This window comes from Protopterus annectens, chromosome 3.part1 (assembly GCF_019279795.1).
Source record: "Protopterus annectens isolate FY-2018-M chromosome 3.part1, PAN1.0, whole genome shotgun sequence".
NCBI classification, from domain to species: domain Eukaryota; kingdom Metazoa; phylum Chordata; order Ceratodontiformes; family Protopteridae; genus Protopterus; species Protopterus annectens.
In genome coordinates, this window is record NC_056732.1 from 1,758,683,570 (window position 1) to 1,758,708,238 (window position 24,669).

Genomic DNA, 24,669 nt, shown 5'->3' on the forward strand with positions numbered 1-24,669 from the left:
TTGGGATTATAAAGTGAATATATATATATATATATATATATATATATATATATATATATATATATATATACTTCAGAATGTCGACAGTCCAGAATGCCGACTTTCATATGGCCGACACCATATGATCGACAGTCCAGAATGCCAACATCCAAAATAGAACCAGCACCCACCTGGAAACACAGTAAAACTGTGTTATGCAGGGGGGGCAAGCCCCCTGCACCCCCACACCCCCTGCTACTTAATTATTCTCACTCCGAGATTGCACTACAGTGCAGGAAAGGGGAATATCCCAGTCCCGCACTGTAGCGGGATCTCCACTATCAGTTGTCGGCCTTTCAAACATTTGAACATATAGTGTCAGCCATATGAGTTTCAATCATTTGAAAGTTTGAACAACTGAAGGGGACCCATATATACATTAAAAAATAAATATATATATATATATATATATATATATATATATATATATATATATATATATCTGAGATATGCATATATGTAAATGCAGATGCAAATTACAGCTGTTGTGAAAAATAAACCTATTAACAGGGTTGAATAAAGAAATTTAGTCAGTTTTTAATAGAATAAGGGATACTGTTTATAAATATAGTTCAGACACAATCCATTTTATCTGATCTTAGTTAATGAATTGGATGAGTGTCCTATCAGAACATGAATGTTCTAGACATGGGTGGCCAGTATATGAGAGAGAAGCTGAAAGTTTTTCCAGAAAAAAAATATTTTTAGAAGACTTCTGTGACTTGTTCATTGTTAACTGAATTGTTGCTAGAAACATTTCTGTTAAAGTAGTTGAAGGGCTACCCAGAAATGTTTTTGTTAATAGACAATCTGTATAATCAATTTGCTGTCAGAAGCAATGGTGGCTTGTGTTACTTGTTTCTGGACTGCACCCCTCACCTCAATGAAAACAAAAATTATATAAAAAAATGACTTTCCTGTTCTGGGGGAACAAAACTTCATGTATGTTATTGCACATGCCTGGAGTTCTGAGTTCTTATTAAAAAGGGTCTGTTTTTAGATGCCCTCCAACTGGAGAAGTAGGTGATTGTGACCATTACCAAAAGGAAACCAGCAGAAATGCTGCTGAAGATGAAGACATTGGTTGAGCTTATCTATGAAGCCAGAAGGAACCAATTCCTATTTTTTATATTATAAACATTTTCAGTTACAGTAATATAAAATAATATGGTACTTTAAAAATAAACAATATGATACTTCATTTAAAAATTAAAGATACATCTGTTCCATTGTATTGACGCCTAAATAAAATAGACAAAGTACATCTATATTTGAATTATCCAATATCTTTCCCTGATAATTTCACTAGAAAATGATAAATAGTTTCTAAGATGTAGGTCTATATGTAAGGGGAGCCAAAGCCAGGTCAAACAGGAATTTAAAATGTACATCTTTAGAATTCCAAAAGATTGTCATCATAACAAGCAAGTTCCTAACAGCAATACTCAAAGTGTCAAATACAATTCGGTCAAAAGCATTTATAAGAAAGCTGTCTGGATAAAAGGGATCCATTTCAGACATGACCTTGTTCATAGGTTCATAGGTTCATACTAGGCTATCTGCCCAAGGGCATTTATAAGCCTAGCCCAGAGTTTTGTGGCTTTCACCACCCCTTTACTATGCCCATTATTTTGCGGTGCCTCTGTCAAGCAGTGACACTGAGATAATCCCTGGGGTATATCTGCGATCTCCCATCCATTGGTCAAGAATTCTCTTGAACAAAGCCAGAGAGTTGCTCTGCCTCACATGTACCGGGATTTTGTTCCACAGCATAGGGAGTCTCTGGGCGATGAATCTGTCCCTCCAGCACGTCCTATTAATAACCGTGTCAAGGTTTAAGTCTCCCGCCCTTGTAGTTCTGAGGGATCTAGATTTTTTGAGGTGAAGCATGTTCATCAATACTGGGTTGGACATGGCCTTGTATGTCAGGCACAGATCACCTCTGAGCAGATGGTAAGTGACTGAATAGAGCTGGAGTTCCTTCAGTCGGGCAGCATAGGACATATTTTTGAGACCCTTTATCCTTTTGGTGAGGAACTTTTGGGGCCTTTCCAGTTGCTGCAGGTGTCGTGTCAGACACATTCCGAATGGGGCATTGTACTCAATCATTGGTCTGATGAGTGATGAGTACAGGGGGACGATGACCTCCCTTGATCTAGATGTGAATCCCTTCATGATCAGGTGGGCAATGTAGAAGGTCTTCCTAACTACTTTGGCAACGTGAGTGTCAAATGAAAGGTTACTGTCAACCTGGGTCCCCAGATCCCTGATAACCTCTTCTGTGCTTAGTGGGTTGCTGCCTATATGGTAGCTAGGGGTAACCTTGTTTTTTCCGAAGGGTATGACTATGCATTTTTTGGCGTTTAACTTTAGGCCATGGCTCTGGCACCAGTTATCCATTTCTATAAGACCCTTCTGAAGGATATCTGTGTCAGATGTGTTCTCAACTATGGCACCCAGTTTGCAGTCATCTGAAAATGTTGTCAGCCATAATCCTCCTGTGTTTGCTTGTACTTCTGAAAAGTAGATGCCGAACAGGAGTGGGCCCAGGAATGAGCCCTGTGGGACACCACTTGTGACAGGCTTTGAGTCTGACATGGCGCCAGCAACTCTGACCCTGTGGGTTCTGTCACTTAGCCAGTTTGCAACCCATCTTGTGACGTATGGGTTTACATTTAAGCTGATGAGTTTTTCAATGATACCTGAGTGGGGTATTGTGTCGAAAGCCTTTGCCAGGTCAAGGTAGGCTGTGTGGACTGCCTTTCCCTCATCAATGGCCTTGGTGACTGTTTCGAAAAAGGCAACCAAGTTTAAAAGGCATGATCTGCCTTTGACAAAGCCAAACTGGGTCGGATCCAAAGTCTGCAAGTCCCCTATGTCTTTATGAGTTCCATTATGATCCTCTCCATAGCTTTGCAGATCAGGCTTGTCAAGCTGATGGGACGGTAATTTCCAGGGTCGGTGGAGGCACCGCCTTTGTGAAGTGGGACCACAGTTGCCGTACGCCACTCCTTGGGCACGTATCCTTAGGTGAGGCTAAGATTAAACAGCTGCCCTAACTGCAGGTTTAATTAGGTTCATAGGTTCATAGGTTCATAGTAAAGTATCTGCCTAAGGGCATTTATAAGCCTAGCCCATAGTTATTTGGCTTTTGCCACCCCTTTAGTTTGAATAAAACTATGCCTATTATTTTGCTGTGCCTCTGTCAAGCAGTGACACTGAAGTAATCCCTGGGGTATATCTGCGATCCCCCATCCATTGGTCAAGATTCCTCTTGAACAAGGCCAGTGAGGTGCTCTGCCTCACATGTACCGGGATTTTGTTCCACAGCATAGGGAGTCTCTGGGTGATGAATCTGTCCCTCCAGCACGTTCTATTAATAACCGTGTCAAAGTTTAAGTCTCCCGCCCTTGTGGTTCTGAGGGATCTAGATTTTTTGAGGTGAAGCATATTCATCAAATCAGGGTTTGACATGGCCTTATATGTCAGGCACAGGTCACCTCTGAGCAAGCGGTATGAGACTGAATAGAGCTGGAGTTCTTTCAGTCGGGCAGCATAAGACATATTTTTGAGACCCTTTATCCTTTTGGTGAGGAACCTTTGGGGCCTTTCCAGCTGCTGCAGGTGTCGGGTCAGATACATTCCGAATGGGGCATTGTACTCAATCATAGGTCTAATGAGTGATGAGTACAGGGGGACGATGACCTCCCTTGATCTAGATGTGAATCCCTTCATGATCAGGTGGGCAATGTAGAAGGTTTTCCTAACCACTTTAGCAACATGAGTGTCAAACGAAAGGCTACTGTCAACCTGGGTCCCCAGATCCCTGATGACTTCTTCTGTGCTCAGTGGATTGCCACCTATATGGTAGCTAGGGGTAACCTTGTTTTTCCCTAAGGGTATGACTATGCATTTCTTGGCATTTAACTTTAGGCCATGGCTCTGGCACCAGTTATCCGTTTCTGTGAGGCCCTTCTGAAGGATATCTGTGTCAGATGTGTTTTCGACTATGGCACCCAGTTTGCAGTCATCTGCAAACTTTGTCAGCCATAACCCTCCTGTGTTTGCTTGTACTTCAGAAAAGTAGATGCCGAACAAGAGTGGACCCAGGACTGAGCCCTGTGGGACACCACTTGTGACGACAGGCTTTGAGTCTGACATGGCTCCAGCAACTCTGACCCTGTGGGTTCTGTCACTAAGCCAGTTTGCAACCCTTCTTGTGATGTATGGGTTTACATTTAAGCTGATGAGTTTTTCGATGATACCTGAGTGGGGTATTGTGTCGAAGGCCTTTGCCAGGTCAAGGTAGGCTGTATGGACTGCCTTTCCCTCATCAATGGCCTTGGTGACTGTCTCGAAAAAGTCAACCAAGTTTAAAAGGCATGATCTGCCTTTGACAAAGCTAAACTGGGTTGGATCCAAAGTCTGCAAGTTCCCTATTTCTTTATTTATGAGTTCCATTATGATCCTCTCCATGGCTTTGCAGATAAGGCTTGTCAAGCTAATGGGACGGTAATTTCCAGGGTCGGTGGAGGCACCGCCCTTGTGAAGTGGGACCACATTCGCCGTGCGCCACTTCTTGGGTACGTATCCTGAGGTGAGGCTAAGATTAAACAGCTGTCCTAACTGTGGGTTTAATTCTTCATTGAGTTCGTGGAGCACACAGCCGGGGACACCATCCAGTCCCATGGATGCTGTGTTTTTTGCTTTGGAGAGAGCAGTTCTCACCTGGGTGTTGGAGATGTTTGGGGGGCTACAATCCTCTGGTATAGATATCTCTCCTTTTGGGGGGGAGGGGGGGGGAGTTTGCACTGAACATGTCAGCCAGTATGTTGGCAATGTGTGTAGGTTCAGTAATCTTCACATCATTTTGAACTAATTCTGAGCATATCTGGGAGTTTCCTCCTAGGTTTCTAACATAGCTAAAGAAGGCCTTATGATTGTCTTTTGAGTCCTTGGCAATTTTTCTCTCAAAATTCGCCTTGGATGATTTTATGAGAGCTCTTAGTTTTTTACTTATAATGATCAAAGGTGTCTTACCTTTCAAGGATTTTGCTCTATCTTGTAGTAGCTTCCTCCTTTTGTTGTAGAGCTTGTTTATGGCTGGGGTCCACCAGACTGGAAGCTTGCCTTTGGTACAAAGAGTCTTAGTTTTGTTTGGGATTGCCTGATCCATGCAGTCCTGTAGGTGCTGGTAGAAGGCATTTGTAAGTGATTCAGCGGTTTGAGTAATGTTTACCACTGGCTCAGGGGCCTTAAAGGAGACCACACTAGTTTTAGAAGTGTGAAGTCGGCTTTGAGAAGTTTTTCACTGTGGTCTTTTTATTTCAGGTGGGGGCGGGATGAGGACCTCCAGCGAGATTAGTTTATGATCTGATCTCACCAGTGAGGGGTATACTTCCGGTGTTGAACATTGTGATCCCATGTTCATGATGATGAGATCAAGTATGTTTTCTCCTCTTGTGGGGATGGTGACTAGTTGTTCCATGGCATTTGAGTTTATGAACTCCAGGAACCTTTGGGCTAGAGTGTTTGGGCTTGAGTAGTGTTCCCAGTCTATATTAGGGTAGTTGAAGTCACCTAGTATGATGGTGTTTGGAGATACATTTATCCCCTCCATTGTTTTCAGGAAGGCCATGTGAGGTTCCTGAGTTTGAGAGGGTGGCCTGTAACATGCTACAAATTGCAGAGCAGTCTTGCCTATGGTTAATTGCACCTGGATGGTCTCCAATGCATCGTGCATTGCCACCAACCTTGAGGTGTGGGCGTCCTTTATGAATATGGACACCCCCCCTCCTTTCTTGGTGTTGTCCGGATTTTGGGGACGGAACGCATGATATGAGGTGAAACCTGCTAGTGCTGGGGTGCTCTCAGGAGCCTTGAACCAGGTTTCTGTCACAGCACAGACATCGATGTTCTCCATACTGAGAACGGCCTCGAGTGCATGCATTTTGAGATTGAGACTTCTGGCATTGAGCAGCATTACCTTTAGTTTTTTACTTTTTTGTGTTCTAGGGTGGTAGGTTTAGAATTTGAGCCTTGCCTAAAAAAGGCATTATGGGGGTGGCAAGAGCCTTTGCCAATATCCGGAAGCCTAGGGGTGACAGGTGCAAGCCGTCACTTGCGAAGCAGCGTGGCTTGTCCAGCATGTCATCCCAGGCAGACAGATATTGGATCCCCTTTGAATGACACCAGAATTTAAGCCAATTATTAAAGCTGATCATCTTATCACTGTATTGTGGCATCATTCTAGGTGAAGGTAGGATACTGCTCAAGGTCAGGGTCATACCTGCCTGGGCTACATAATCAGAGAGCTCCTCAATGTCTCTTTTCATGTAGTCCAAGGAGGTACGTCTCAGGTCGTTGACACCAGCGTGGACAATGACTGAGTCGTACTTGTACCTGCTGTTGAGAGACCTGAGTGCTTGTGTTATGTGGCGGATTCTAGCGCCCGACAGGCAGCTTACTGTGACCTTCTCCTTACTCAGTCTGGTGAGCGGGACATCAGTGTGTCTGACTATGGAGTCACCTATTCCTCATTGAGTTCGTGGAGCACACAACCGGGGACACCATCTGGTCCCATGGATGCTGTGTTTTTTGCCTTGGAGAGAGCAGTTCTCACCTGAGCGTTAGAGATGTTTGGGGGGCTACATTCCTCTGGTATAGATATCTCACCTTTTGGGGGGGAGGGGGGGAGAAGTTTGCACTGAACCTGTCAGCCAGTATGTTGGCAATGCCTGTAGGTTCAGTAATTTTTACATAATTTTGAACTAATTCTGAGCATATCTGGGAGTTTCCTCCCAGGTTTCTAACATAGCTAAAGAAGGCCTTATGATTGTCTTTTGAGTCCTTAGCGACTTTTCTCTCAAAATTTGCCTTGGATGATTTTATGAGAGATCTTAGTTTTTTGCTTGTAATGATCAAAGGTGTCTTCCCTTTTAAGGATTTTGCTCTATCTTGTAGTAGCTTCCTCCTTTTGTTGTAGAGCTTGTTTATGGCTGGGGTCCACCAGACTGGACGCTTGCCTTTGGTACAAAGAGTCTTTGTTTTGTTTGGGATTGCCTGATCCATGCAGTCCTGTAGGTGCTGGTAGAAGGCATTTGTAAGTGATTCAGCGGCTTGAGTAATGGTTTCCGCAGGCTCGGGGGCCTTAAAAGAGACCACACCAGTCTTTAGAAGTGTGAAGTCGGCTTTTGAGAAGTTCTTCACTGTGGTCTTTTTTATCTCAAACAAACTAATATCAGAGCTTGAGCAGTTACAAATGCAGTATTTTTACACATTGAGATATGAATTTGAAATTCAGTGAATACACTTAAATGTCTGCATACTGTACTTCTTGTTGGATGTCTGGCAAATTTACTTAAGTTTGGAAACTGCTAGATAAACCAGTTGTTAATTTTCTTAGAGTTGTGTTCTTTTCATGATAACGCTCCAAATACAGTAATTTTTAGTACAGAATTTTAGAGATAAATAGGTTGTTGGAGATGTGCAACATTTGTCTACCTGTCTGTCTGTCTAACTATCCATCTATCTATCTACCTATTTGTTAGCTATGCAATCCAGTTTCATTTTAAATTCCTCCAATCATCTATCATCACGATAGTTAGTTATAGATCCTCCTCCATAGATCATGATGCACATGAGGTCTTGACTAAACTGGAGTCAGTCCAAATATTCCCAAACACTCTGGTCATGTCATGGGGGATTTCAATTATCCCACCATCAACTGGGAAACCTAATCTAGCCCTAACTCACTATTGCAAAGTTCCTTGACTTTGTTAACTCAAATACCCTGAAACAAATTGTGCAGACCCAACAACAGGAACAAATGTATTAGATCTGGTCATCACTAACATAACAGATGCACCACTGCAACTGTTGGCCCCTCATTAGTTAAATCTGACCACAAATCAGTCGCCTTCATACTGGCACTAACACCAGAACTCACAAAGGGTGACGTCAAACTAAAACACTTCACCAAAGCAAACTATACCCTCCTAGGAGAAGGTAGAAATGCATTCCAAGCCTCTCCCCTAGGGGGAGGGGGTAACAATAACAAAGCTTACACTGAAGCCCCGTACAGTCACTAATATAAGTGTATAGACTCAACTGTACCAGACAGAATAAAAGCTAGAGCCCCAAGTAAAACAAAGCCAGCCTGGTGGACATCCAGCATCAACAAGCTTTACAACAAATGCAAAAAGTTGCTATCCAGGAAATCTAAGGTGCAGCCCAAACAATGGCAAAGTACCCTTGTCAGCTATAACAGGCAAATAAGACTACATGTCAAATCATCTAAGGGTAACTTTGAGAACAACTTAGCAATCACATCCAAGGATAATCATAAAGCCTTTTACAGCTCCATATATAACCTAAAAGGCATTACTGATGAATTTTGCAAACTGAATGTAAACCCCTTTGTTGTAAGATGGGTTGCCAACTGGCTCACAAACCAGTCACACACTATCAAAGTGGGTGACTCCACATCAACCAGGAGACCTGTCATCAGTGGGATGCCACAAGGGTCAGTGCTGTGCCGCCTACTGTTTATTATATACTTTTCAGAAGTTCAGGCTAAAGCTAAGGGGCTGAGGCTGACCAAGTTTGCGAATAACTGCAAACTGGGTGCAATTATCAATCCCCAAATGATGTCAGTGTACTTCAGGAGGGTCTTATGCGTACCAGCAACTGGTGTCTTAGTCACGGTCTCAAACTGAATGCAAAGAAATGCATCATCATTCCCTTCAGTAAAAACAATGTCCCTTCACACTATCAAATTAACAACAATACCCTGCGTACCTATGATGTGGTGAGAGATCTGAGATCATAAGTAGACTGCTACCTTAACTTTGACCACCTTGTGTCTACTGTAGTAAGGAAGGCTTTCTATGTAGCACACTTGATTAACAAAGGCATCGCCTCTAAAGCAAAGGAGGTTATAAGCCCTCTATACTCATCATTAATCAGGCCAAGAATCGAGTATAACGCCCCTTTCGACATGTACTGTAGAAAACACCTGCAGAAAATGGAGCCACCTCAGAGGTTTCTAACTAAGAAAATTAAGGGAATCCAGCACGTGCCTTACACAGACTAACTATCCCTGTCACTATAATCAGTATCATATAGACTTCTTAGGGGAGACTTTTGCCTGCTTACAGAGCAATCTCTGACCCAAACCTAATGAATTTGCTGCATATCTGTTAATCAAATGAGACCAGATCTACCCATTTCAGGGGCCTGAAAATGGCCTGCAACTTGAATAGGCCATGCTAGAGGGACAGATTTGTCTCCCAATGACTGTCATGTCTTTGGAATAGGCTACCAATTCATGTGAAGCACAGCACCTTTATGACACTGTTCAAAAGAACCCTGGATGAGTGGATGGGGTACCATAAATTCATACCAGGGATAGTATCCACCACCCTCCTGGACATGGGCAGTCATTACTAAATACAATCCTGTGCATTGACTATAGTATCTATGGTGTTAGATTGGGATGAAACAGATAGGCTTGAAATGACCTCTGGGTCAATAGCCTGGTAATCTCCTATGATCCTATGATCTAAGTTTCATTAATAAATAGTAATTTTACAGGTATTTGACTGCTTAAGTTATCTGACTCATACTGTACTATAAAACAAAGCTAAAAGGAATGTCTTTGACTTTCTAGCTATCTGTGATATTTTCAGCAAATCTTCCACAGTGCTGTTCTATTGTGTTTGTATATACCTACCACACAAGTTTATTCCTTTTATTAAATCCAGCTGTTTGCTACACCACCTGTCAGATCCATCTCAGTTCTTCTTTCTTCTTACCATTAACAATAATTTTTCCATCTTGTTAGGAAGTTGAGGATGGTGTGCTATACACATAGGACTGATAATTCTTTGGCAGTAGCCCATGCCAAATTATCAGCCTAATGGCCAAAACTAATGAGGTGACTATTTATTTGGATAAGTAGAAAAAAATGTCATGAAACAGAAGCATTATCTCTTGACAGTTTTGTTCAGATAACTTAAAACTGTTCAGCTGCCTGATAAAAGGAAACAAAACAGCGACAAAGATACACATACATGCATGCACATGCTCCCCTCACACACACAAAGATTAATACATACACTACAAACATACACACACAGACACATACAGATAGACACACAAATACACTCCCAAATATGCAACCAACACATGCATAGACGTTTTTCTTTATTATCTCAGTTGCTAAGGCCTGGAACTCCTAATCTCTATCCATCAGATCAAGATCCCTCTCTCCTCTTTCAAAACAATTCTGAAAGACTTCCTAACCAAACACTGTCTCTGTTCTTGCTCAACACCAGGATACACTCTAAACCTATATGTGGAAAAATACCTGTTCGTACATTGCATCTACTTACTCTCCCTTCTTCACTCACTTCCTTACTTCTATCAATTTTTCTCCCTTGACTTTCTCACTTAATAAAGCATAAACCTGCTTTTCTCTCACTTTGTACTGCAATTCCTGTTTGTATTACACTAACTTACCTTTAATTTCTCTATAAACTGGCTAAAGTTTCCCAAACTATTAAATCACTGTTATATAACATGTATCTATTTTTAACCAATGTTGTCATATTATGTCTAACTTGGTGCAATTATTTAAACTGTAATTGTTTTTGTATGATTATTAAAGACTGTAAAATTATTACTCTTGAAGTGTTTTGTAATACTTCTGAGCTTTTAGAGCATTTCTCCCTAGACCTCCACTGAAAATGGATTCCTGCCCAGTTGGACTTTCCCGGTAATCAAATGTCAATACTGGTGAAGGTACATGCTATGTCACATGTCTATAACAATAATAAAGCAAATGAATGACCGTTCCGACATGGATCATGTGCAAATACAGATGAACTGTGAGCCCACTGGAAGATGCACAAAAAAGTACAGCGAGGCTTAGTACAAAATGCACACTACAGCAAAAAGGCAGCATTCTTAGATAAACTGCAGATCACACAGAGAGATGTACAACACTAATGTATGACGGTAGCATGTATACATAAAAAAGACACCAAAACATATGTGGAACCAATCTGGAGTTCTGCCTGCATCAAGTTAATACATACTGCAGTGTTTAATTGCTCTGAAGTGATATTTGAAGGAGTCATGACCTTTGTGATCACCTCTTAAATATTACTAAAAGCTGGCCCTCATATACAGAAGTCCATGTCTTGAGTTCTTCAGAGACACACAAGTAACACTAAGTTAGAAAACATTTGTCAACTGCAGTAATAAAGGTAATAATTTAATTTATCACCTGTTTGAAATCTGTATCATTTATTATCTAAATTGAAAGCAGGCAAAAACTATTCATCCAAAAAAACAAAGGCAGGAACCAGTAGACAGCACCAAATAATAAAAATATAGATTTAATCCAATTAAGCGCTTTTCGTTTGTCACAATATACAAACTTCTTCAGATAAAAAAGACCTCACTGAGGAATGTTTTAAATACACAATCAATTAACTTTTCAATTAATCAATAAAATCATTTAAAAAGACAGTAACTTTTTAATCACACCAAGAGCATTTTAAACAATAAATGAATTTAAAACCTATAAAAAGCACCGCTACACTGACTGAATCAAAAATATATATTTCTTAATATGACTAAAGAAAAATGTATAGAAAATACTATCTTTTACAATAAAATTAAATAAATAAAAACTGTTCAGAAGTTATGAATCCTATCATTTTATACATGTACCTTCCAATAAAGTAGTGTAAACACTAGACATATTACAATATCTAAGGTGTTTCATCTAATAAAACGCTTAAGCTTGAGAACACCACTAATTGAACACCCTTCGTTCAAACCTGGCACATTATATGCATTTAATCTGATCTGCCATCCCAACTCTAATTCTTCTAACTTTAAAGAGGTTGGACCACCTCTAGGGTTCTGAAACACTTGATCGATAACTAGAAATTTAAAAGTGTGATCTGAGTGTAATGAAATATTGGCAGTAGCTACAGGCTTGACATTTATACATACCAGCTGTCCTTACCTGTCCAGTTTGATATTGTTCAAAAAAGCATTAAGATTCTTAGCTTTCTTATATTCTACCACAGGGTGATCACCTAACTTCTGATAGACATTATTATCACTCTTAAATAATGCCCAGTTTTTACACAGAACCTGGAAACAGTCCTTATTATTAGAATAGTAAGTTGTAATAAAGGTGACACACTATATCTCAGGTTGCTGTGAAACATTAGAAGTGACCACAGACCAAGAGCAAATGTTCTCTGTTTCATTATGTAAAATATGTGCACTCTATCCAAAATTGGCTTATAAAAATGGTTTAAACGTTTAACAGTCACTTCTTCAATAATCACATTGAGCATATAGTCAGGGTACCCACAATGTAAAAACATACTCCTCAAATGTCTACATTCAGCATGAAAATCTGTATCTAATGTTATGATATGGGCTGCCCTGACCAGTTGGCCTTTAACTATTGCTCATTTCTGGTGAAGTGGATGACAGCTGGAGAAGTGTAAAAAAGAGTTGGAATAAGTGGACTTCCTATAAATAGTGGATATAAAATTCTGAGTAAGGTGGTCCTTGGATAGTAAAATGTCGAAGCACGGAATGCACTCCGTGTGGAAGGTAGAAGTGAACTTCAAAAAATGCATAGTTTCATTGAAGTAATCAACTAGTGACTGACTAATGGTATGGTCACCGTCAAGTAAGATGAAAATAGCATCCAATTAACGGGTATAAAAAATGATGTCTTTAAAATCACAGTTATTGAAAACAAAGAGATGTTCCCAGTGAGCCATGACCATATTAGGAACACTAGCACCACAAGGGGATCCCATAGCAACCCTGACCTTTTGGAGGTAAAAATTACCTCCAAACATAAAAAAGTTATTACCTAGAACTAAATCCAACAGTTCATGTACAATATCCAACTCATTACTAATACTACCGTGGAACCTTAATATTTGGTCAACCCAGTCCAAAGCTATATCATGTGGAATACACGTATACAGGTCTTTGACGTCAATAGTAAGGACATTGTGTCTTACATCATACTTTAGCTTATTAATTTTGTCTAAAAATGACCAAGAGTCTTTACATATCTGGGTAATTTTAACCAAATATTTCTGTAAAACAGCATCCACGACTTTCGCACAAGGGTAGGTGGGAGATCCCCTATCATCTACAAGAGGTTGCATAAGGGGATCATTTAAATCTTTATGGATTTTCGGTATACCAAACATACAAGGAAATCTGGGGTACACTGTTGATAAATAGTTGATGTTCTGAGTAATTCTTCCCTCTGTATACATTTCTTCTATAGAGTTAGAGATTTCTTATTTTCAGGAATGTCTTAAGCTTAAAATTGTTCCTAAAGGTTTAAGGCATCACCAATATCCTACCGGTTTGGCAGACAATTCATTGTTTCACAAAGATTTGCTTGCTCTGTTTGACCGTCAAGGTCTTGAATTACTGGATCTAACGATCAAGCATTATACTCTATTAGTGGAATCCTTGAGTAAACAAGTGTCTGAACTTGATGAGCTTGTTAGAGTGGACTCTGAGTTTCAGCGTTATAAATATGATTATAACAGGATTTTTCAAGTATTGATCAATATCTCAAACTTAAGCATAATAAAATTACGAAAATTGACAGAGACACTAAAGCTTATAAAGAAGGGACTGCATATCCTAGACCATCACCGGCACAGGTTTGGCCTGGTTCAACCAGAGCACCCCACCCTTCTTCACGGCATAGGGTTCCATCATCTAATATAAGCACTAACTTAAGTTCTAACACCGTAATTTCTTCTGGTGCCAGTGCGGAGGATACATCACAAACTGAACCTAGACCATGTGAGGTTCCACAGAACAATAACAAAACTGGTCACTATAATTTGAGGTCTAATGACCCTAATTTTTTAGGGACAAGACCAAAACAGCTGACAGGGCACTTCAACCAGAAGAACAAACACAAAACCAGATAAATAAAGACTTGTCTTTGGTTTCTAATTGTTTTTTAGAATCTGTCTTCACCTTGTTTGTCTGGAGTAAATGTACCTGTCACATCTCCTGAGTTTGTTGCTAACCCTAGCTTAACAGATCTTGTAGAAGTTACACTTCGAGATGATGTTACATCGGATGGTGACAACCAGGTTGCTAACCCTCCGGTTATATTGAACAATGTGAATGGAGATTTTAGAGTTTATCATTTTTCCACAGTGGATATTACATCAGAGTTGATTGAGTTACTGTCTAAGGCAGGGTTGTCCAACCTTTTCACTTGCAGGGGCCGCATTGAGTCAACAGAAATTGTCTGGGGGCCGCATGTAAAATATATCACATAGTTAACTGTATCGCTATCGCGGGTGACCAAAGTAGACCCCCTGGCTGTATTGTAGGTGAATTTAAACAATGAATAAATGTAATAAATGCATAATATTTGCCCTAAAATTCAATATCTCATTCTAATTATTAAAAAACAGTTAAATCTAACATCTTAGTTTAACATCAAAGTGTATTTGTAAAAAAAAAAATTAACAGGCATGAACCCTTCAATTTGTATGAGATCATACCTGTGATTTTGCTGGTTTCCTAAAGATGTCCATGTCTTCCATCATGTCCTTAATGGCCATATGTTGTCCAAAGCGCTCATGTATTCTGTTTCTAGCATTTGAATCTGTCCCTGAAATTATTCAAGACATGCTACATCTGGTCAGGCTGGTCTGAAGGTGAAAGAAGGTTCTTCAGTGGTATTCTCAAACTGAGCACCCTTTGGAAAGGCACATTTCTAGCTTTGGAATCTCTCCCTGAAATATGGCACTGGCAATATTTCTTGCTTTTGCACTGCTGTCTGGTCAGGCTTGCCTGAAGATGAAAGAAGTTTCTTCAGTGGTATTCTCAAACTGAGCATCCTTTGGAAAGGCACATTTTTAGCTTTGGAGTTTGGAATCTGTCCCTGAAATATGGCACTGGCAAGTTTTCTTGCTTCTGCACTGCTGTCTGGTCAGGCTGGTATGAAGATGAAAGTAGGTTCATCAGTGGTGATGCACAGCTTGCAGGAATGATGAGACTTTTACTTCTTAAAAAATGAACAATTTGTATTTTTACATTTGTTTCACTGACTAGCAGATAGTAGAACACATTTAACTTTGGTTCACCCACTTACTATGGAGCCACAAAGAACATGGTAATATGCAACAACACACTCCAGTTTCACAAGGTAATCTCACACCTGCTTTTTTGCAGTTGCCTCTCCAATCTGCATGAGTGCACATTTCAGCTGACGACTTGCACAGATCCACTCAATGAGGCATAGCATCATCAGATAACACCTTTTTATATTTCTTCCTTAGATTACTATAAATCTCTAATTTGAGGTTTTTCCAAATATTTGCTGAAAATTTGGAAAGGGTCTTCCAGTGTTTGTTACATTTCTCAAATTTTAACAAATAATTGACTTTATTAGTAGTGGCAATGTTTATTTGTGAAACCTGTTCACAAGGGTGCAGCCAGGCACAGACCTTCACAGAATTCAAACTTATTGGTCCTAGTTCTTGTTATACTTAAGTGTCCATATCAGGAGGTTCAGGCTGTCAAGTCAGGATTGTTCTTTTGTGTAGTAGACAAACATTATGAGCATAACCTTTTTAATGTGAACACTGAGCTTGTCTTTTTAATACCAGTGTGTCTATATCAGTTTTGATAGAGGTAGTGGCGATGCGAAGAATATTTTCAAGATGCTCATCTGAAATTTTTGTTCTGATTTTATTTTTTGTATACTTCATGTGAGAAAAAAATTGCTCGTAAATGTATGTACTCCCCAACAGAGATGTCATGAACAGGGCATGTTCGTGAAGTGCCAGATATTTTTTCTTTGGGTAGGTATAACTTATAAAAGTCCAATAAAGACGCTTGCAGAAATTTTTCTTTAAGTTGCATATCTAACTGCAATTCTATGCATTCCAGTTGCAGGTTTGCAGGCAACATGTTGATGTCAACTGGGAATGGAGTAGCAAATATAGTGAACTGTTGTTGCTGTTTTCTAAAATCTTGAAATCTACTCTCAAACTCCTGTGATAAACTATTAAGTAATGCTGCATATTTTTCAGTATTTACGTGGCTTTGCTCAGACAGTGTTTCAAAGTGAATGAAGCTATTGTTCTTAATCTGACAGTGCCATAATTTCAGTTTCACTTCAAATTTCGTCACTGTTTGAAACATGTCATTTATTAATAGATTTTCCCTTGGAGGCGCAGGTTCAGGTCGTTTAAATGAGCAGTGATGTCTAGTAAGAAGGCTAAATCAGCCATCCAGTTTGCATTTTCAAATTCGGGTACAGGCTTTCCTTTTGACTCCATAAAGGACTTTATTTCATCTTGTAAATCATAGAAGCATTTCAGCATTTTTCCACGACTTAACCACCTCACTGCAATAAAGTACAAGATGTCTCCATAGGTAGATTCCAAAGTAGTCAGAAACTCCTGAAACTGGTGGTGATTTAATCCTCTGGATCTTATAAAATTGATTGTTTTAATAACAACATTCATAACATTTTCCATTTTTAAAGTCTGTGCAGACAAATTTTCCTGATGTATAATGCAGTGGTACTTCATGAAACGCACATTACTGATCTGTTTTGCATCTTCTTCCTTCAGTGTTGTTAGTCCTTCCTTCTTTCCAACCATAGCTGGAGCACTGTCAGTTACTATGCCAGACAAGTTTCTGATGGTCAAGGAAAATCTTGCCAGTGTTTCTTTTACTGCCTTGTACAGATCAGCAGACTCCGTTGTGTCTTTCAGTGGAACCATACAGGCCAGTTCTTCAGTAATACTGAAATCGTTGTTAACACCACGAATAAATATGGCAAGTTGTGCCATATCTATAACATCAGTGCTGTCATCCAAAGCTATGGAGTAAAACTTGAAAGTTGCACACCAAGATTCCAAAGTATTTTCAATAGATTTGGCTATATCTTCCACACGCCTTGTGATTGTCTGGTGTGATAAACTGATTTTAGAAAATTCTGATTTTTTTTCAGGGCAAATTATGTCTGCTACACTTTCAAGGCATTCTTTAACAAATTCACCATCCGCAGATGGCTTGGATTTTTTCGCAATTAAATTTGCTACAACATAACTTGCCTTCAGCAAAGAATCCGGCTGAGTAGCTGATTTTCAAAACAGCTGTTGTTGAAATGTAAGACTTCTTTTTAATTCTGATATTTTCTGCCTACGGCACACTCCTTGCAATTCACTTAATTTGGGGTGCATTTGAATATAATGCCTTTTCAAATTGTAGTCCTTGAAAATGGATACCACTTCTCTGCATAGTAAGCAAAGTGCTTTATTGTTAGATTCAACAAAGAAGTACTCAACAGTCCATTTTTCCTGAAAGACTCTCCTTTCATCCACTATTTTTCTTTTCATATTGGTTTTGCTTTGACAGAATGCAGAAGCCATGCTGAAAAGTAAAAAAGGAGTAACTATTAACTACTTTATTCCTAGTTATATAATTTTTAAAACAATGGCTAACAATTTATATTAAAAATAAGGAAATAAAAATTAAAACTATCCATAGCTGTAGTATATGTTAATGGTGTTGGAGGGATCATTTCACATCTGCAACATAACACAAAAATATCCCTGGGGTGAATTTACACTTACCCATCCAGTTGTCCAGATTGCATTTGAGGAGGGCCAATGAGGCACTTTGTTTCATTTGTAGTACTAATGCCATTAGTCTTCAAAACAGCCATTACGCATAAAGCACATCACATTTACTGTGACTGTTGGTCTGTACTTGTGCCTGTAATACTGGGCATTTTGAAAAGTTCTTCATATAATTCATGAAATTCAGATGGACTGCGATAGAGCTATGAACATGTATGGTTAACATGTAATCAATAGTTTCTTACTGCTACAAGGATGGCAGCTTTCAATGACATAATCAGAGCTGTACCATCAAGTTAAATACGGTGTACTTTGCATGATACCCAAGAAAACTAATTCACTTGCAATGAAAAAAACTGGCACACACTAACACTGTCGTTAATTCACTACAATACTACCAATTCACACTGGAAAACCACTCCAGCCGTCCCAAGTAGGTAAAATGTCAACATTAGCAGCCCTACAGTACTACAATCCCCAAAATTAAGCCAACAAATTTGCAATAAAGCAAATAATTCACATCACTTGACTTAATAAAACAGTTCTGAATAAGAGGGTCTCACCCAAACAAATGACTGGTGCCAGAAACATGACTGCAAGCCAAATGCCAAAAAATGCATCATCATTCCTTTTAGCCCAAAGTTTTGGGCAAAGCGGCTGTGAGGCTGCCAGCCCAGCTAGATGTTATTTTGTACATAATTCTATGTCATTTTTGAATATTAATATGATTCCTATGCTTGTCTTACAAATGTAAGAAAACTATAAGTATGTGTGCTTTAAACTACTGGTGCAGAAGTGTGTGTTGAACTGTATGTTCTGTACTGAGCTTCAAGAATGTAACCAGTGTACCCTGCTGGAAAAGAGCAGAGATGTGTATAATAACTGTATACCTGTGCAGGTGTGTGCTGTAATGGTAGAAGTTGGAACATACAGAGTTAATTTGCAAACGCTAAGAAAAGAAGTGAATTGTTTTACGACTGTGTTTATCTCATCAAGAAGACAGGATGTCTACACTGCAGCCAGAAGTTCTATTGTCTGGAAACAGGTAAAATGACAGGTTTCAAATGTAAAACTGTTAACTGTTTTATGACTTCCAGTTCTAGGCACATTTCTGAGAGATAAGTAACCTCTCTTAGGGACAAATTGGAATATAGCAAGATTAGTAGATGTTTTCTGTATCTGAGACTGTCCTGCAAAGTTGTTTAAAATATTTCCTGCGATTCTGAACTCTGTCACTTTATTCATTGAGTTATTGAATATTGTCTTATTCTTTTATTGTTTATTATTAAATATATTTAAACCTTTTAATTGTGGCTGGTTTATTTATTTAAGCTCTTACGGTACTTGACATTGTATACTCCACTCCAATAGCCTTACTGTTGGTCACACTTGCCATTTGTATAATAGTAACATCACACAGTAGGATTGGTCACCCTTTGGTGTGGGCCATATAGTAGCCGATAAGTAAGGATGGTTGATAGTGATTGCTACCTTATAGTCTGGGCAGAAGAGGGCATAACTAGTGAACCTGTGCCAGCCTTCCCCAGGTGTGTCTGTGTTTGTATATAAATCAAATCTCAAAGTAAGTGTGTTTGTATATAAATCAAATCTCAAAGTTTGTGTGTGTGTGTGTGTGTGTGTGTGTGTGTGTGTGTGTGTGTGTGTGTGTGTGTGTGTGTGTGTGTGTGTGTATGGGGCGACACACAAATCTCAAACCACCGTTGATAACTGTTGGAATGCTGGCACATCTGAGCTAAACCTCTCTCCAATAATGGGAAATACATTGGCCAATTTGACCAGATGGGACCTGATAATTGACAGACAATGCAGGCAAAGATAAGCAAAGAAAATATCCTACAAAATAAATACATTACTCACCACTGACATTCACCAAGTAATTACAGAGGTAGTAATTAATCCCAAAACTTGAATATTGCCTTCCCTTAACAGTCCTCTGTTCAGCCTAAACAAGATATGTAGAATGATGTGATGTCTTAGAAACCCTGAATTTCAACTGCATTCCACTTTGATATATAAATTATTATATTTAAACTTATGTCCACAATATGGAAAAAAGAAACTCTGAATCAACCTATAACCATCCCTTGAAGTGAAAATGAGGCTGTGTCACTTTCCTAGCCCTGATCTGTTTCATCTGCTAATAAAAATGTTTCCTTTTATAACTCCATCCATGTTGAAATTAGAATGATCCTGCTTAAAAGCTTTAGAAATGCTCTCCTTTCGCAATTAGCGGGTGTTCCATACTATATAACTGCTTCAGTGACAGTAGCTAAGGCTAAGCAGTGCCCAGGCAGATGAAAAGAAATGCGCTGTTGGCTAAAAAATAGTTGAGCATTTTTATGCTGAATAAACATTATTTGAAGCTATTAACGTCTCTGCTTTTTTACCTCTGTATATAGACAAAATGTATTAATTTCTTTAATTCACTGCTTTTATTATACTATGTTTTCTATAATACCAGGCATAGATGCTCTCTGCATGCTTTTAATGAGAAGTTTCTAAGTATCATTATAAGCATCTGTAATTTCGGCATTAAAGAAACCATTATGCCGCTAACCAAGCATTCACGGTTTCAAGAATGAGCTGGAAAAATTTTAAAATTTGGCTTCAACCGAGGCTTTTCAGCTTTATAGGATCAGTCAAATATATGCCCATGCTAAAAGATTTTATCTTTCAAAAGTATTGCACTTAAATATTTTTTGTCATAATGCCTTGTTTTGTATGCAATTTGCACTCATGAGTAACACATGCTTACTTCTGTAATTGCAACAAGCAACTGTGAAATTCAGGAATGCTTCAAACACTTCAAGCATGAATGCATTGAGATGTTCACAGACTAGCTTACATAGTCAGTTAACAGACAGATACCTATTGGAAAAGGCCACAATAATAACATATTGACCTCTGTTTCATATTAATTTGATGGACTTACTAGACTAGACATTTAAGCACGCCTTTCTTTTGAGTCATCTTGCCTATAGACAGCACTGAGGAATAACCAATGGAACAGTATAACTGAAATATTGGTTAGCAATCTATTCCTCATCTAACAGACCACACATACTGCTTATGACTTATTTAAAAGGTTCTTTAAATATATAAGCTGAACAAGGGAGTAAGCAGGAAGGAAGACTAGAAAATGTGACAGTATTTTCCTTTGGCTAGCAAGAGAATGAGGTATTAGTGAGACGTAACAATTTAAAAGCATTTAAAGAAGCCCAGTTACAGCAATCAGGAGTGACACGAGCAGTCAGAGGTCAGTAATATGCGCTGGTTGTAATGAATTATTCAGACTGTGCAAATTAACAAGTACTTTTACAAACTAGTCAGCATAGTTCAGTATATTACAGTTCACAGAACTGGTTTGTTGAATACGTTAGGGGCCATCAAATAAAATGACTGAATCAAATTAAGCCAAAGATGTAGCTGTTAAGAAAAGGTTTAATCTATCAAGCAAAAAACGTTCTGCTCCCTCAGAGTTCACAAAGCAGAGCATAACAACTACTTCCTTCACACAAAGCTCATAGAGCAATTCTAAATAAAATAATCAGATGTGCTGTGCAGTTACAATGGCCTGTGTTTCCAGCCTGGTACGAGTTGCAAGATGATGAAAATCTAGCCAAACAACCAACTTAATTACAAGCATGAACCAAAATAATTTTCATTTAAAAGTGTACAAAACTATGCAGCAAATCAAGCACTGCAAAACATCCAGGGCTGGTTTATTAAAAGTCTCCTGTAGATGCAGACATTTTATTTCGCTCATGCATTCACTTTTTCATGTGCTTTGAAAAATACATATACAGTTGCATTTCACACCGTACAGTGCAGAACATCTCACTAGTAAACTTCAGTAATCCCTTCCTTTTAACTAATACCCATTTTACACTACAATAAACAATTTAAAAAAAAAGGTCAAACTCATCCAGCAAGACACAAAATATGCAGAGCTGTTGTTCGGGGCTGCAACAATAATGAAAGCTGGTGCGACCAAATAAGCACAGTACTTTATTTTTATATAGTGTGACAGCTGCACTAAACTAAGAATACAAAAGATAATGGGCAGGATTCACGAAGCCTCCGTGTAAGAGATACAAGGCTTACACGGAGGCTGCAGTTAAATGGTGTGATGTCAGCATGTCATGCATATGCATGAGGGCATGCTGAATCACACCTAAGGCTAACACGGTCCATGGAAGACAGTAGGGGGCATGTCCGTAGGCTGAGCCCTGCAAGCGGAAACGCCCCCAGAAGAGTAAAAGTGCTCAAAGAAAACCCCCACAACAGAGTACATGGAAATGTGAATAAACACAACACAACACATGCCCCCACAGACTATAAACATAAAATCATATAAACAAACATGTTTTATATTTTTTAAACTGTAAAGATGTTTGCCAGTGAGTGCGCTTGTTTGCGCGGGCGTGCCCATAGCTCAGCCACAGTTAGCAGTAAGTGGAAAAGCATATAAGAACTAACTATGCAAAGTAAGCCAAAAAGCAATAGCATAGCAGTAGAGATGTCGGCTGAAGAGCAGGCAGTCATGGTGCGAGCCCCCACAACATCAATTTTTATTTTTAGTGAAATAAGCACGAAACAAGTCCCTGACACATATGTACACATATAAAATTATATTTTATGTAAAATGTAATGAAATAGGCCAGTTATTGTGAAGAAATGTGAGATAACAAAATAATAAATGCTAGATGTGCCCATAGCTGAGCTATAGTTTAACAAGTTGAGTGCATCTGCCCATAGGTGAGCAGTGGTTTAACAGGTGCAAAATGAGTACCAGTAGGTGAGCAATGGTTCAATAGGTGCAAAATGAGTGCCCGTAGGTGAGCCATGGTATAACACGCTGAAACTGTGTGCCCCTAGCTGAGCTGAGCGTAATATGCGTGCTGACAGCCAAATGAGGTGTAAACCAGCATAACCCGTTTGCGCAGAGCTGCGCACCGCACCAACAAGCTAACCAACGGGTAACGTTGAGCAAGCTGTAACAAAACTGCCTTTACACAGACACACCCCCTAGCCTGTCTAGACAGTCATAAAATATAAAAAGCAGTGGTCAGGTTCGAACCCAGGATACTATGCACCATAGTCAAGGTACTGAACCACTAAGCCATGACAGGTGTACTTAGAAATGCAGTAATAGAAAATATATAGGAATGAATAGAAAGTGGAGCATGACAAAGCAGGTTTTGTGAAGCTAGTACAATTCCAAAATGGCCAATCACAGATAGTTGTGGGAAAAACGGCATATATAAGCCCCATAGGCAGGAATACACAGCATAACCGATTGTAGAACTAACTTGCAGCCAGAATGTCAGGAGTAGGTGAGGGTAGTTGCTTTCGAGCACAGAGGTGGGGCATTGAGGAGTCCAGATATATGGTCTGGCTCCTTGTCCACAATCATGAGGCCCAACTCATGCAGGGCCAGGTCCTGTGGGGAGCATATAGGGCTGAGGCGTGGGACCGGTTGGCTCATGATCTCACCAGTGCCACAGGGATTCCAAGGACTGGTGAGAAGGCCCGTCACCACCATGTGGACCTGAAGAGACGTAAGCAGGTCCAACTGAACCTTTGGATCCAGGAGGCCCGGCAAATGCCCAATGCCACACTACTGAGTAAGTTACTTTAATTATGTATGTAAGAAATTAAACTAGCTGATATTATGGAGATGTGTATTCCAATATTACTTTATTTATATTACAGCTGCAGGTGTCCGTTCTGTGAACCGCAGAGCCTATGGCGATAGGCTGGTGCGGTTGCACCACCAGGCAGGTCAGTAATCCTCTCCCAGTAACTGTAAAGAAATATAAAAGTATGACAGTTAGCAAAAGAGTGCAGTGTAGTCACTAAGTAATAAAATGTGCAAGTAACAGTGTAAGAGTGTTTGCAAGTATTGCTTGATTACAAAAGTGTGTTGCAGTCTGTAATCCAAACAGAAAAATGAAAATGTCTGAAATAAAGTCTGAAATAAAGATGCCCCACCTGTAATATAATAGTACACAACCTGCAGCAGGCTGAAAAGTACAGCTGCAGAAGATGAGCAAATCACATGTGTGAAATATATCCCTGTTGAAATACTGAAACATGACAGAAGTGAGACTGTTGGAAAGTATTGTAATAACTACAGGTAAAACATGTCAATAAAGCCTAGAAGTAAGTACCATCCTGAATTGTAAAATTAAAACAAGTGAGAGAGTGTGAGAAAGAGTTATGAATCCACCAATAAAGTACTAATAACCCCTGAATAAAGTATACTGCAGTCAGTACAGAATGAAATGAATGTGACAAGCAGAACCAAACTGTGAAATGTGTTTAAAATGTTGCTGCAGCTGGAATGTGTATCCCACAATCTGGATATGTTGCTTTCAGTCTGCAACATGCAGATAGTATGATTGTCTGAAATACCAAACCTCCACAGTTGTCTATAGCTATATAAAGCAAATGCAGCAGGATGATGTAGCTGAACAAAGCCAGATATGAACGTGTATGAATAACAATAAAATGTATATTGATGTAGCAGTAACAGTCCTATCACCAATTCCATAGGAATATACAGTTTCCTATGTATATATATATATATATATATATATATATATATATATATATATATACACGTAGGAAACTGTAGGTAGAACAGTAGTGTATTTATATCTGCAGCTATTAGAAATGTACAGCATATGTATTGGTATTCGAAGGTGTTAATAATATTTTCTTCACCCCACCCTATAACCACATATAATCCATTCCACGTGAAATTGGTATGTGCAATCACAATTAAGACCCCTGGACATTTGTCCTGTTGGGTCATACATATTTGCATGTATGTTGATGCATCTGCCCTGTTCATACATCCAAACTGATGGCCTGTTGCCATCAATCAACCCTGCATGTTGTTGGACTGTGTATT

At 39.3% G+C, this 24,669-nt stretch overlaps 1 long non-coding RNA gene across 1 annotated transcript; it reads left to right on the forward strand.

The window, feature by feature from the left end:
• Positions 1–1,896: 1,896 nt before the first annotated feature.
• On the forward strand, positions 1,897–17,468 carry LOC122798914. Its single transcript, XR_006364345.1, has 3 exons — positions 1,897–1,929; positions 10,236–10,237; positions 17,391–17,468. It is a non-coding gene; the product is annotated as an uncharacterized LOC122798914 (long non-coding RNA).
• The last annotated feature ends 7,201 nt before the right edge of the window (positions 17,469–24,669 follow it).